Source organism: Oryzias latipes, chromosome 12, assembly GCF_053564925.1.
Source record: "Oryzias latipes strain Hd-rR chromosome 12, Olatipes_Hd-rR_3.1".
Classification (NCBI taxonomy): Eukaryota; Metazoa; Chordata; class Actinopteri; order Beloniformes; family Adrianichthyidae; genus Oryzias; species Oryzias latipes.
In genome coordinates, this window is record NC_136248.1 from 34,752,844 (window position 1) to 34,768,406 (window position 15,563).

Here is a 15,563-nt window from a genome sequence, read left to right on the forward strand (position 1 = left end):
TGCTCGCTACGCGTTTCGGCAAATTCTGCCTTCATCAGGCTCTATGCACACCACAACAGCTACAACTTGGCTGGACATGCGTAAAAGTGAAGTGAGAGACAAAAGGTGGCTGTTTTATTCACACTGTCTTACCAAGGAGCACGCGTCGGCCTCATGGGCCCTGCGTGTCCTGAGCCATGGGCCCTGTGCGTTCTAAGCCCCTCCCCTGCATGCATACTGCTAACCAGGCAAAAAGACACGTGAAACAAAACCTTTTCCTTCCAACCATGTTATTGCTTTATGTTTAAGATTATTTAAATGTCTAATAACTGATTAAGGGTTGGGATTATGGTTCAGATTAAACTAAAGGTTAGGGTTAGAAACAGGACCAGGGGTAGGGTTAAAGTAATAATAATAATCATCATAAAACAGTAATAAGAACCATAAGAACAATAGCCATAATAACAGTAACAATGATAACAAAATCTCTCACACTGTTCACCATAAAGAAAAACCCTGGGTCATGAGAAAATGCTCCACCAGTGGGTTATGCACCTATCCATTATGAGCAATATTATATTTATGTTGTCACTTTCTTGTGCTAACAAAAGTTTCGGTTTGTCCCACCAAATGTTAATCCCACAGAGAACAGGAAACATGATTAATACAGTCTTGTGTTTTGGGTCTGTATTTTTTTAAAAAGTTATCTATGGAAATAAAAGTTAAACCGTTTTTGAGGAGGTCACCTTGTTGTTCTGTCAGGGCATCACTTTTCAGTCAAAACCATGATATTGTGGGGCCATAAAGGGCTGTCCCCTTACACACTCTACCCTGAATGGACTTAGTGGGTATTCCACTTTAAAAAATACCTCCAATGTTCCAACATTGCTCTGGCCGTGTCCTCGGTCCAGTGAATTGCATCTTTTTCTGTTGCAAAATGCGAGTCCTCCAGCAGGGGGATGTGTCTCATATTTTTTTTTTAATATGCTGATTTAGTAGTTTCATGTTGTTCTGCTCCATTGCAGATAAGTTACCAGAAAAATTAACCAAGGGAACCCAGATGACAGCAGATGGAAATCTGTGTTTAGCCATCTTCAGAGCCCGCTGGAGCTGTTTAACTGCAGTTTCTTTAATGTTCTGACCTTTGGCGTTAATGCCGGCTGCAATGACCACATTCTGAACCACCAAATCCCACGGAACGTGGGCTATCTCAAATAAAGCCTGCATGTGGCGAAAATTAGCACCTGGATAACTCTCAATCTGTAGATCTGGGATGGAATATTCAGGGATTCTGGATACATTTGAGTCACCAACAATAAGACACCTTTTCTCCACTTCCAGAAACCAGTCAATCAATTCTCTGTTTGTTTCAGGGTGACGCTTTACCTTGAAAACCTGCCGCTCCTGGGCAGGTAAGTCAACACGGGCTACTGGTGGCTCAGCACCGTCACCTGCTAGCTCCAGCCCTGTAATACAGCGTTCCTCCGCTGAAGCTGGAGATGCGCTGTCCTCCTGGCATTCTGTCACACCCGGCCTGTCCGAAATATTGTGATGATGTGGGGGGATTGCATGTTGTAGGGTGTTTTTCTTTTGCATGTTTGTGGTGCTACCTGTTTGTTGCATGCTTTCTATGGACACACCCCCCTTGTAACATAGCGCGCCGATCCACCGCACCTGCTCCTCATCAGGAGGGACTTATAAAAGTCCTGAGGAGGAAAGCCAAAGGCGGTCGCACACCGACAGCAGGCGCATGCACGCGGGGCGCGAGTGGGACGCCGGGACCGCCAGACGTCGGGAAGACTCGCTGTGATCGGGACACACACTCTGAGAGCGCTGGGCGCTGGGACCATCAGTCTGCAGAGCGATCGACACGCAAGGGCAGGGCAGGGACCCTGCCTGTGTGTAAGTAGCCGAACGGGCTTCAGCAGACTGGTGGAAATAGGTGGGAGGGCTAGTGGCAGCCTGCATCAGGAATTGCTTTTCGTGCTGCCGCTTGCCTGTTTCCACAGATTCCAGCGTGTCCAGGAGAGCCAGCTGGAGGTGACGCGGAGGAGTGCCGGTCACAAACCCCAGAGGCGGAACGGAGCCCGCCCCCCAGGTCTTTGTGTGTATGACTGGAGGGATCCTCGGAACAGCGTCGGGGGAAGAGAGACGTCTCCTGGTTTGGGATCAGTGATTCCCCCCTTTGAGCTGCATTTTTAAACCAGTTTTAACTGTTCTTTGGACTTTTAGGTCTCTTTTATCCTTTTTCAACTGTTCCTGGGATTTTTATCGTGTTTTACTGTTTTAATCACTGCCTAGAATTTTTAGACGCATTTTATGCTTGTTTTAAGTGTCTTTTAACTGGAACTTTTTGGCCATTCATATGTTTTTTTCCATCGGAATAAATTGTCATTGTGGCCAAGAATTTGGGTCCTCTTTGGTGGTGTGCGTGCGCTCTCCCCAGATCATTCCTCTAGCCCTTCAATACCCTCATTCAATTTTTTGTTGTTTACCCCATCTTTCAACCCTCCAGGCCTTACAATATGATCCAGCCCCGAACTACCTGAAGCTGGGGGGTCAGCGTCCGTGTCCGCCTCATCCCCATCTTCCTCGCTGTCGTATTCATTATCGAACTCCTCCTCCTCCTCCTCCTCGTGAAGAACCTCCCCGCCGCGGTTCTCCTCTCTATCGGAGCTTTCCTCCTCCTGGGAGCTGTCCAGTGCTGAAATTCGGGAAGGTGGCGCCCGTGCTGCCGGTCTGGGAGCAGAGGGTGAAGTTATCCCCACAATCTGAGGGAGAAATTCCTCACGCGCCACGAAGGGGTTGCGGCGGGTCGCCGTTCGCGGTCCACGCTGCTTCTCGGCAGCGGCTGCTGGAACTGCATCTGGAGGCCAAGCTGGTCTCATGTCCGTCATAGTTCCAACTGATCGGTTTGTGGCCTCGTAACATTCAGCTTGAATGCTCATGGAGACCCGCTCAGGTTGACGGGTCCTCTTTTTTCTTCCTCCTGATGTGCGCGGCCCCCGGCGGCTATCAGACCCTGCCGGGGGGTGGTGTCGTAGCCGCTGGACTTCGCCGCTCCGAGTCTGATCTGCAGGTGATGATCAGGGCCTCTGCCTGATCGAGAACATCCTGCGTGATCCGAGGTAGATTTCTGCAAGCCCATCGTGTCGCCACGATGAAGGCTTCCCTCCAATCTCGGGTTAAATCACCGGGGAGATCCTGTAAAAGTTTCTCCAGCCTCTTTTGGTAGTGATCCTGGAGGATCTGCAGTGTGTTCTGTCCCCAGTTTTTTGCGTTGCCCTCAATGAGGTCTAACACATCATCCGTGGGATCAGCGGGTTTAATCAGTGAGGTTAATGAGTCCACTATGCGAGCGATCATCAGAGGTTCTGGTCTGTCCGGCGTGATGGTCACCTTTTGTAAGTGATGCACCATCTTAATTACAGCATGTAATTTGCGGATAAGCTGTCCAAGTCTTTCATCTGCAGGTCGCCGGAGGTCCTGCCTAACATCTGCTGGGGGTCCAAATCTTGTCGCTCGTCTGGTAGGTGAGCCCCGGACCGCTGCTGCATAAGAGCGGGGCTGTGGAAAATAAGGCCGGGACCCGTCGTACATAGGAGGCGCAGGCCAGTTAGGATTTGAAGGTGAAGCCCTACTCCAGCCAAAATTTGGGAACCTTGGCGCCCTCTTCCAGCCGGAGACGGGAAATGCACGGTCCATCCTATGGTCCGGTCGGCCCCGGTAATTAAAGCTGAGCGCACGGGGATTTCTGTAGTGTCTCCTCCCGTAGCGCACCGTGGTCCAAGCACCTCCATCTTCCTCTCCGTCGTAGAAGTGCATGGCAAGTGTTACGGTTTTCCACCAGGCAAGAATGTGATCAAAAATAGAAAAACTTGCAAACTTTGAAAAAAGAAAAAAAGAAAAAAGCGGGACAACCACTTAAATGAGTGTTTTTATTCACAAAAATGTAAAAAAAATAAATAAATAAACAATACAAAATTAGAATAAAGTGTGCTCGCTACGCGTTTCGGCAAATTCTGCCTTCATCAGGCTCTATGCACACCACAACAGCTACAACTTGGCTGGACAGGCGTAAAAGTGAAGTGAGAGACAAAAGGTGGCTGTTTTATTCACACTGTCTTACCAAGGAGCACGCGTCGGCCTCATGGGCCCTGCGTGTCCTGAGCCATGGGCCCTGTGCGTTCTAAGCCCCTCCCCTGCATGCATACTGCTAACCAGGCAAAAAGACACGTGAAACAAAACCTTTTCCTTCCAACCATGTTATTGCTTTATGTTTAAGATTATTTAAATTTCTAATAACTGATTAAGGGTTGGGATTAGGGTTCAGATTAAACTAAAGGTTAGGGTTAGAAACAGGACCAGGGGTAGGGTTAAAGTAATAATAATAATCATCATAAAACAGTAATAAGAACCATAAGAACAATAGCCATAATAACAGTAACAATGATAACAAAATCTCTCACACTGTTCACCATAAAGAAAAACCCTGGGTCATGAGAAAATGCTCCACCAGTGGGTTATGCACCTATCCATTATGAGCAATATTATATTTATGTTGTCACTTTCTTGTGCTAACAAAAGTTTCGGTTTGTCCCACCAAATGTTAATCCCACAAAGAACAGGAAACATGATCAATACAGTCTTGTGTTTTGGGTCTGTATTTTTTTTAAAAAGTTATCTATGGAAATAAAAGTTAAACCGTTTTTGAGGAGGTCACCTTGTTGTTCTGTCAGGGCATCACTTTTCAGTCAAAACCATGATATTGTGGGGCCATAAAGGGCTGTCCCCTTACACACTCTACCCTGAATGGACTTAGTGGGTATTCCACTTTAAAAAATACCTCCAATGTTCCAACATTGCTCTGGCCGTGTCCTCGGTCCAGTGAATTGCATCTTTTTCTGTTGCAAAATGCGAGTCCTCCAGCAGGGGGATGTGTCTCATATTTTTTTTTAATATGCTGATTTAGTAGTTTCATGTTGTTCTGCTCCATTGCAGATAAGTTACCAGAAAAATTAACCAAGGGAACCCAGATGACAGCAGATGGAAATCTGTGTTTAGCCATCTTCAGAGCCCGCTGGAGCTGTTTAACTGCAGTTTCTTTAATGTTCTGACCTTTGGCGTTAATGCCGGCTGCAATGACCACATTCTGAACCACCAAATCCCACGGAACGTGGGCTATCTCAAATAAAGCCTGCATGTGGCGAAAATTAGCACCTGGATAACTCTCAATCTGTAGATCTGGGATGGAATATTCAGGGATTCTGGATAAATTTGAGTCACCAACAATAAGACACCTTTTCTCCACTTCCAGAAACCAGTCAATCAATTCTCTGTTTGTTTCAGGGTGACGCTTTACCTTGAAAACCTGCCGCTCTGGGGCAGGTAAGTCAACACGGGCTACTGGTGGCTCAGCACCGTCACCTGCTAGCTCCAGCCCTGTAATACAGCGTTCCTCCGCTGAAGCTGGAGATGCGCTGTCCTCCTGGCATTCTGTCACACCCGGGCTGTCCGAAATATTGTGATGATGTGGGGGGATTGCATGTTGTAGGGTGTTTTTCTTTTGCATGTTTGTGGTGCTACCTGTTTGTTGCATGCTTTCTATGGACACACCCCCCTTGTAACATAGCGCGCCGATCCACCGCACCTGCTCCTCATCAGGAGGGACTTATAAAAGTCCTGAGGAGGAAAGCCAAAGGCAGTCGCACACCGACAGCAGGCGCATGCACGCGGGGCGCGAGTGGGACGCCGGGACCGCCAGACGTCGGGAAGACTCGCTGTGATCGGGACACACACTCTGAGAGCGCTGGGCGCTGGGACCATCAGTCTGCAGAGCGATCGACACGCAAGGGCAGGGCAGGGACCCTGCCTGTGTGTAAGTAGCCGAACGGGCTTCAGCAGACTGGTGGAAATAGGTGGGAGGGCTAGTGGCAGCCTGCATCAGGAATTGCTTTTCCTGCTGCCGCTTGCCTGTTTCCACAGATTCCAGCGTGTCCAGGAGAGCCAGCTGGAGGTGACGCGGAGGAGTGCCGGTCACAAACCCCAGAGGCGGAACGGAGCCCGCCCCCCAGGTCTTTGTGTGTATGACTGGAGGGATCCTCGGAACAGCGTCGGGGGAAGAGAGACGTCTCCTGGTTTGGGATCAGTGATTCCCCCCTTTGAGCTGCATTTTTAAACCAGTTTTAACTGTTCTTTGGACTTTTAGGTCTCTTTTATCCTTTTTCAACTGTTCCTGGGATTTTTATCGTGTTTTACTGTTTTAATCCGTGCCTAGAATTTTTAGACGCATTTTATGCTTGTTTTAAGTGTCTTTTAACTGGAACTTTTTGGCCATTCATATGTTTTTTTCATCGGAATAAATTGTCATTGTGGCCAAGAATTTGGGTCCTCTTTGGTGGTGTGCGTGCGCTCTCCCCAGATCATTCCTCTAGCCCTTCAATACCCTCATTCAATTTTTTGTTGTTTACCCCATCTTTCAACCCTCCAGGCCTTACAATATGATCCAGCCCCGAACTACCTGAAGCTGGGGGGTCAGCGTCCGTGTCTGCCTCATCCCTATCTTCCTCGCTGTCGTATTCATTATCGAACTCCTCCTCCTCCTCCTCGTGAAGAACCTCCCCGCCGCGGTTCTCCTCTCTATCGGAGCTTTCCTCCTCCTGGGAGCTGTCCAGTGCTGAAATTCGGGAAGGTGGCGCCCGTGCTGCCGGTCTGGAAGCAGAGGGTGAAGTTATCCCCACAATCTGAGGGAGAAATTCCTCACGCGCCACGAAGGGGTTGCGGCGGGTCGCCGTTCGCGGTCCACGCTGCTTCTCGGCAGCGGCTGCTGGAACTGCATCTGGAGGCCAAGCTGGTCTCTAATATGCTGATTTAGTAGTTTCATGTTGTTCTGCTCCATTGCAGATAAGTTACCAGAAAAATTAACCAAGGGAACCCAGATGACAGCAGATGGAAATCTGTGTTTAGCCATCTTCAGAGCCCGCTGGAGCTGTTTAACTGCAGTTTCTTTAATGTTCTGACCTTTGGCGTTAATGCCGGCTGCAATGACCACATTCTGAACCACCAAATCCCACGGAACGTGGGCTATCTCAAATAAAGCCTGCATGTGGCGAAAATTAGCACCTGGATAACTCTCAATCTGTAGATCTGGGATGGAATATTCAGGGATTCTGGATAAATTTGAGTCACCAACAATAAGACACCTTTTCTCCACTTCCAGAAACCAGTCAATCAATTCTGTGTTTGTTTCAGGGTGACGCTTTACCTTGAAAACCTGCCGCTCTGGGGCAGGTAAGTCAACACGGGCTACTGGTGGCTCAGCACCGTCACCTGCTAGCTCCAGCCCTGTAATACAGTGTTCCTCCGCTGAAGCTGGAGATGCGCTGTCCTCCTGGCATTCTGTCACACCCGGGCTGTCCGAAATATTGTGATGATGTGGGGGGATTGCATGTTGTAGGGTGTTTTTCTTTTGCATGTTTGTGGTGCTACCTGTTTGTTGCATGCTTTCTATGGACACACCCCCCTTGTAACATAGCGCGCCGATCCACCGCACCTGCTCCTCATCAGGAGGGACTTATAAAAGTCCTGAGGAGGAAAGCCAAAGGCAGTCGCACACCGACAGCAGGCGCATGCACGCGGGGCGCGAGTGGGACGCCGGGACCGCCAGACGTCGGGAAGACTCGCTGTGATCGGGACACACACTCTGAGAGCGCTGGGCGCTGGGACCATCAGTCTGCAGAGCGATCGACACGCAAGGGCAGGGCAGGGACCCTGCCTGTGTGTAAGTAGCCGAACGGGCTTCAGCAGACTGGTGGAAATAGGTGGGAGGGCTAGTGGCAGCCTGCATCAGGAATTGCTTTTCGTGCTGCCGCTTGCCTGTTTCCACAGATTCCAGCGTGTCCAGGAGAGCCAGCTGGAGGTGACGCGGAGGAGTGCCGGTCACAAACCCCAGAGGCGGAACGGAGCCCGCCCCCCAGGTCTTTGTGTGTATGACTGGAGGGATCCTCGGAACAGCGTCGGGGGAAGAGAGACGTCTCCTGGTTTGGGATCAGTGATTCCCCCCTTTGAGCTGCATTTTTAAAACAGTTTTAACTGTTCTTTGGACTTTTAGGTCTCTTTTATCCTTTTTAACTGTTCCTGGGATTTTTATCGTGTTTTACTGTTTTAATCCGTGCCTAGAATTTTTAGACGCATTTTATGCTTGTTTTAAGTGTCTTTTAACTGGAACTTTTTGGCCATTCATATGTTTTTTCCATCGGAATAAATTGTCATTGTGGCCAAGAATTTGGGTCCTCTTTGGTGGTGTGCGTGCGCTCTCCCCAGATCATTCCTCTAGCCCTTCAATACCCTCATTCAATTTTTTGTTGTTTACCCCATCTTTCAACCCTCCAGGCCTTACAATATGATCCAGCCCCGAACTACCTGAAGCTGGGGGGTCAGCGTCCGTGTCCGCCTCATCCCCATCTTCCTCGCTGTCGTATTCATTATCGAACTCCTCCTCCTCCTCCTCCTCGTGAAGAACCTCCCCGCCGCGGTTCTCCTCTCTATCGGAGCTTTCCTCCTCCTGGGAGCTGTCCAGTGCTGAAATTCGGGAAGGTGGCGCCCGTGCTGCCGGTCTGGGAGCAGAGGGTGAAGTTATCCCCACAATCTGAGGGAGAAATTCCTCACGCGCCACGAAGGGGTTGCGGCGGGTCGCCGTTCGCGGTCCACGCTGCTTCTCGGCAGCGGCTGCTGGAACTGCATCTGGAGGCCAAGCTGGTCTCATGTCCGTCATAGTTCCAACTGATCGGTTTGTGGCCTCGTAACATTCAGCTTGAATGCTCATGGAGACCCGCTCAGGTTGACGGGTCCTCTTTTTTCTTCCTCCTGATGTGCGCGGCCCCCGGCGGCTATCAGACCCTGCCGGGGGGTGGTGTCGTAGCCGCTGGACTTCGCCGCTCCGAGTCTGATCTGCAGGTGATGATCAGGGCCTCTGCCTGATCGAGAACATCCTGCGTGATCCGAGGTAGATTTCTGCAAGCCCATCGTGTCGCCACGATGAAGGCTTCCCTCCAATCTCGGGTTAAATCACCGGGGAGATCCTGTAAAAGTTTCTCCAGCCTCTTTTGGTAGTGATCCTGGAGGATCTGCAGTGTGTTCTGTCCCCAGTTTTTTGCGTTGCCCTCAATGAGGTCTAACACATCATCCGTGGGATCAGCGGGTTTAATCAGTGAGGTTAATGAGTCCACTATGCGAGCGATCATCAGAGGTTCTGGTCTGTCCGGCGTGATGGTCACGTTTTGTAAGTGATGCACCATCTTAATTACAGCATGTAATTTGCGGATAAGCTGTCCAAGTCTTTCATCTGCAGGTCACCGGAGGTCCTGCCTAACATCTGCTGGGGGTCCAAATCTTGTCGCTCGTCTGGTAGGTGAGCCCCGGACCGCTGCTGCATAAGAGCGGGGCTGTGGAAAATAAGGCCGGGACCCGTCGTAGATAGGAGGCGCAGGCCAGTTAGGATTTGAAGGTGAAGCCCTACTCCAGCCAAAATTTGGGAACCTTGGCGCCCTCTTCCAGCCGGAGACGGGAAATGCACGGTCCATCCTATGGTCCGGTCGGCCCCGGTAATTAAAGCTGAGCGCACGGGGATTTCTGTAGTGTCTCCTCCCGTAGCGCACCGTGGTCCAAGCACCTCCATCCTCCTCTCCGTCGTAGAAGTGCATGGCAGGTGTTACGGTTTTTCCACCAGGCAAAAATGTAATCAAAAATAGAAAAACTTGCAAACTTTGAAAAAAGAAAAAAAGAAAAAAGCGGGACAACCACTTAAATGAGTGTTTTTATTCACAAAAATGTAAAAAAATAAATAAATAAACAATACAAAATTAGAATAAAGTGTGCTCGCTACGCGTTTCGGCAAATTCTGCCTTCATCAGGCTCTATGCACACCACAACAGCTACAACTTGGCTGGACAGGCGTAAAAGTGAAGTGAGAGACAAAAGGTGGCTGTTTTATTCACACTGTCTTACCAAGGAGCACGCGTCGGCCTCATGGGCCCTGCGTGTCCTGAGCCATGGGCCCTGTGCGTTCTAAGCCCCTCCCCTGCATGCATACTGCTAACCAGGCAAAAAGACACGTGAAACAAAACCTTTTCCTTCCAACCATGTTATTGCTTTATGTTTAAGATTATTTAAATTTCTAATAACTGATTAAGGGTTGGGATTAGGGTTCAGATTAAACTAAAGGTTAGGGTTAGAAACAGGACCAGGGGTAGGGTTAAAGTAATAATAATAATCATCATAAAACAGTAATAAGAACCATAAGAACAATAGCCATAATAACAGTAACAATGATAACAAAATCTCTCACACTGTTCACCATAAAGAAAAACCCTGGGTCATGAGAAAATGCTCCACCAGTGGGCTATGCACCTATCCATTATGAGCAATATTATATTTATGTTGTCACTTTCTTGTGCTAACAAAAGTTTCGGTTTGTCCCACCAAATGTTAATCCCACAAAGAACAGGAAACATGATCAATACAGTCTTGTGTTTTGGGTCTGTATTTTTTTAAAAAGTTATCTATGGAAATAAAAGTTAAACCGTTTTTGAGGAGGTCACCTTGTTGTTCTGTCAGGGCATCACTTTTCAGTCAAAACCATGATATTGTGGGGCCATAAAGGGCTGTCCCCTTACACACTCTACCCTGAATGGACTTAGTGGGTATTCCACTTTAAAAAATACCTCCAATGTTCCAACATTGCTCTGGCCGTGTCCTCGGTCCAGTGAATTGCATCTTTTTCTGTTGCAAAATGCGAGTCCTCCAGCAGGGGGATGTGTCTCATTTTTTTTTTTTTTAATATGCTGATTTAGTAGTTTCATGTTGTTCTGCTCCATTGCAGATAAGTTACCAGAAAAATTAACCAAGGGAACCCAGATGACAGCAGATGGAAATCTGTGTTTAGCCATCTTCAGAGCCCGCTGGAGCTGTTTAACTGCAGTTTCTTTAATGTTCTGACCTTTGGCGTTAATGCCGGCTGCAATGACCACATTCTGAACCACCAAATCCCACGGAACGTGGGCTATCTCAAATAAAGCCTGCATGTGGCGAAAATTAGCACCTGGACACCTCTCAATCTGTAGATCTGGGATGGAATATTCAGGGATTCTGGATAAATTTGAGTCACCAACAATAAGACACCTTTTCTCCACTTCCAGAAACCAGTCAATCAATTCTGTGTTTGTTTCAGGGTGACGCTTTACCTTGAAAACCTGCCGCTCTGGGGCAGGTAAGTCAACACGGGCTACTGGTGGCTCAGCACCGTCACCTGCTAGCTCCAGCCCTGTAATACAGCGTTCCTCCGCTGAAGCTGGAGATGCGCTGTCCTCCTGGCATTCTGTCACACCCGGGCTGTCCGAAATATTGTGATGATGTGGGGGGATTGCATGTTGTAGGGTGTTTTTCTTTTGCATGTTTGTGGTGCTACCTGTTTGTTGCATGCTTTCTATGGACACACCCCCCTTGTAACATAGCGCGCCGATCCACCGCACCTGCTCCTCATCAGGAGGGACTTATAAAAGTCCTGAGGAGGAAAGCCAAAGGCAGTCGCACACCGACAGCAGGCGCATGCACGCGGGGCGCGAGTGGGACGCCGGGACCGCCAGACGTCGGGACCGCCAGACGTCGGGAAGACTCGCTGTGATCGGGACACACACTCTGAGAGCGCTGGGCGCTGGGACCATCAGTCTGCAGAGCGATCGACACGCAAGGGCAGGGCAGGGACCCTGCCTGTGTGTAAGTAGCCGAACGGGCTTCAGCAGACTGGTGGAAATAGGTGGGAGGGCTAGTGGCAGCCTGCATCAGGAATTGCTTTTCGTGCTGCCGCTTGCCTGTTTCCACAGATTCCAGCGTGTCCAGGAGAGCCAGCTGGAGGTGACGCGGAGGAGTGCCGGTCACAAACCCCAGAGGCGGAACGGAGCCCGCCCCCCAGGTCTTTGTGTGTATGACTGGAGGGATCCTCGGAACAGCGTCGGGGGAAGAGAGACGTCTCCTGGTTTGGGATCAGTGATTCCCCCCTTTGAGCTGCATTTTTAAACCAGTTTTAACTGTTCTTTGGACTTTTAGGTCTCTTTTATCCTTTTTCAACTGTTCCTGGGATTTTTATCGTGTTTTACTGTTTTAATCCGTGCCTAGAATTTTTAGACGCATTTTATGCTTGTTTTAAGTGTCTTTTAACTGGAACTTTTTGGCCATTCATATGTTTTTTCCATCGGAATAAATTGTCATTGTGGCCAAGAATTTGGGTCCTCTTTGGTGGTGTGCGTGCGCTCTCCCCAGATCATTCCTCTAGCCCTTCAATACCCTCATTCAATTTTTTGTTGTTTACCCCATCTTTCAACCCTCCAGGCCTTACAATATGATCCAGCCCCGAACTACCTGAAGCTGGGGGGTCAGCGTCCGTGTCCGCCTCATCCCCATCTTCCTCGCTGTCGTATTCATTATCGAACTCCTCCTCCTCCTCCTCCTCGTGAAGAACCTCCCCGCCGCGGTTCTCCTCTCTATCGGAGCTTTCCTCCTCCTGGGAGCTGTCCAGTGCTGAAATTCGGGAAGGTGGCGCCGGTGCTGCCGGTCTGGGAGCAGAGGGTGAAGTTATCCCCACAATCTGAGGGAGAAATTCCTCACGCGCCACGAAGGGGTTGCGGCGGGTCGCCGTTCGCGGTCCACGCTGCTTCTCGGCAGCGGCTGCTGGAACTGCATCTGGAGGCCAAGCTGGTGTCATGTCCGTCATAGTTCCAACTGATCGGTTTGTGGCCTCGTAACATTCAGCTTGAATGCTCATGGAGACCCGCTCAGGTTGACGGGTCCTCTTTTTTCTTCCTCCTGATGTGCGCGGCCCCCGGCGGCTATCAGACCCTGCCGGGGGGTGGTGTCGTAGCCGCTGGACTTCGCCGCTCCGAGTCTGATCTGCAGGTGATGATCAGGGCCTCTGCCTGATCGAGAACATCCTGCGTGATCCGAGGTAGATTTCTGCAAGCCCATCGTGTCGCCACGATGAAGGCTTCCCTCCAATCTCGGGTTAAATCACCGGGGAGATCCTGTAAAAGTTTCTCCAGCCTCTTTTGGTAGTGATCCTGGAGGATCTGCAGTGTGTTCTGTCCCCAGTTTTTTGCGTTGCCCTCAATGAGGTCTAACACATCATCCGTGGGATCAGCGGGTTTAATCAGTGAGGTTAATGAGTCCACTATGCGAGCGATCATCAGAGGTTCTGGTCTGTCCGGCGTGATGGTCACGTTTTGTAAGTGATGCACCATCTTAATTACAGCATGTAATTTGCGGATAAGCTGTCCAAGTCTTTCATCTGCAGGTCGCCGGAGGTCCTGCCTAACATCTGCTGGGGGTCCAAATCTTGTCGCTCGTCTGGTAGGTGAGCCCCGGACCGCTGCTGCATAAGAGCGGGGCTGTGGAAAATAAGGCCGGGACCCGTCGTAGATAGGAGGCGCAGGCCAGTTAGGATTTGAAGGTGAAGCCCTACTCCAGCCAAAATTTGGGAACCTTGGCGCCCTCTTCCAGCCGGAGACGGGAAATGCACGGTCCATCCTATGGTCCGGTCGGCCCCGGTAATTAAAGCTGAGCGCACGGGGATTTCTGTAGTGTCTCCTCCCGTAGCGCACCGTGGTCCAAGCACCTCCATCCTCCTCTCCGTCGTAGAAGTGCATGGCAGGTGTTACGGTTTTTCCACCAGGCAAGAATGTAATCAAAAATAGAAAAACTTGCAAACTTTGAAAAAAGAAAAAAAGAAAAAAGCGGGACAACCACTTAAATGAGTGTTTTTATTCACAAAAATGTAAAAAAAAAAAAAAATAAACAATACAAAATTAGAATAAAGTGTGCTCGCTACGCGTTTCGGCAAATTCTGCCTTCATCAGGCTCTATGCACACCACAACAGCTACAACTTGGCTGGACAGGCGTAAAAGTGAAGTGAGAGACAAAAGGTGGCTGTTTTATTCACACTGTCTTACCAAGGAGCACGCGTCGGCCTCATGGGCCCTGCGTGTCCTGAGCCATGGGCCCTGTGCGTTCTAAGCCCCTCCCCTGCATGCATACTGCTAACCAGGCAAAAAGACACGTGAAACAAAACCTTTTCCTTCCAACCATGTTATTGCTTTATGTTTAAGATTATTTAAATTTCTAATAACTGATTAAGGGTTGGGATTAGGGTTCAGATTAAACTAAAGGTTAGGGTTAGAAACAGGACCAGGGGTAGGGTTAAAGTAATAATAATAATCATCATAAAACTGTAATAAGAACCATAAGAACAATAGCCATAATAACAGTAACAATGATAACAAAATCTCTCACACTGTTCACCATAAAGAAAAACCCTGGGTCATGAGAAAATGCTCCACCAGTGGGTTATGCACCTATCCATTATGAGCAATATTATATTTATGTTGTCACTTTCTTGTGCTAACAAAAGTTTCGGTTTGTCCCACCAAATGTTAATCCCACAAAGAACAGGAAACATGATCAATACAGTCTTGTGTTTTGGGTCTGTATTTTTTTAAAAAGTTATCTATGGAAATAAAAGTTAAACCGTTTTTGAGGAGGTCACCTTGTTGTTCTGTCAGGGCATCACTTTTCAGTCAAAACCATGATATTGTGGGGCCATAAAGGGCTGTCCCCTTACACACTCTACCCTGAATGGACTTAGTGGGTATTCCACTTTAAAAAATACCTCCAATGTTCCAACATTGCTCTGGCCGTGTCCTCGGTCCAGTGAATTGCATCTTTTTCTGTTGCAAAATGCGAGTCCTCCAGCAGGGGGATGTGTCTAATATTTTTTTTTAATATGCTGATTTAGTAGTTTCATGTTGTTCTGCTCCATTGCAGATAAGTTACCAGAAAAATTAACCAAGGGAACCCAGATGACAGCAGATGGAAATCTGTGTTTAGCCATCTTCAGAGCCCGCTGGAGCTGTTTAACTGCAGTTTCTTTAATGTTCTGACCTTTGGCGTTAATGCCGGCTGCAATGACCACATTCTGAACCACCAAATCCCACGGAACGTGGGCTATCTCAAATAAAGCCTGCATGTGGCGAAAATTAGCACCTGGATAACTCTCAATCTGTAGATCTGGGATGGAATATTCAGGGATTCTGGATAAATTTGAGTCACCAACAATAAGACACCTTTTCTCCACTTCCAGAAACCAGTCAATCAATTCTCTGTTTGTTTCAGGGTGACGCTTTACCTTGAAAACCTGCCGCTCTGGGGCAGGTAAGTCAACACGGGCTACTGGTGGCTCAGCACCGTCACCTGCTAGCTCCAGCCCTGTAATACAGCGTTCCTCCGCTGAAGCTGGAGATGCGCTGTCCTCCTGGCATTCTGTCACACCCGGGCTGTCCGAAATATTGTGATGATGTGGGGGGATTGCATGTTGTAGGGTGTTTTTCTTTTGCATGTTTGTGGTGCTACCTGTTTGTTGCATGCTTTCTATGGACACACCCCCCTTGTAACATAGCGCGCCGATCCACCGCACCTGCTCCTCATCAGGAGGGACTTATAAAAGTCCTGAGGAGGAAAGCCAAAGGCAGTCGCACACCGA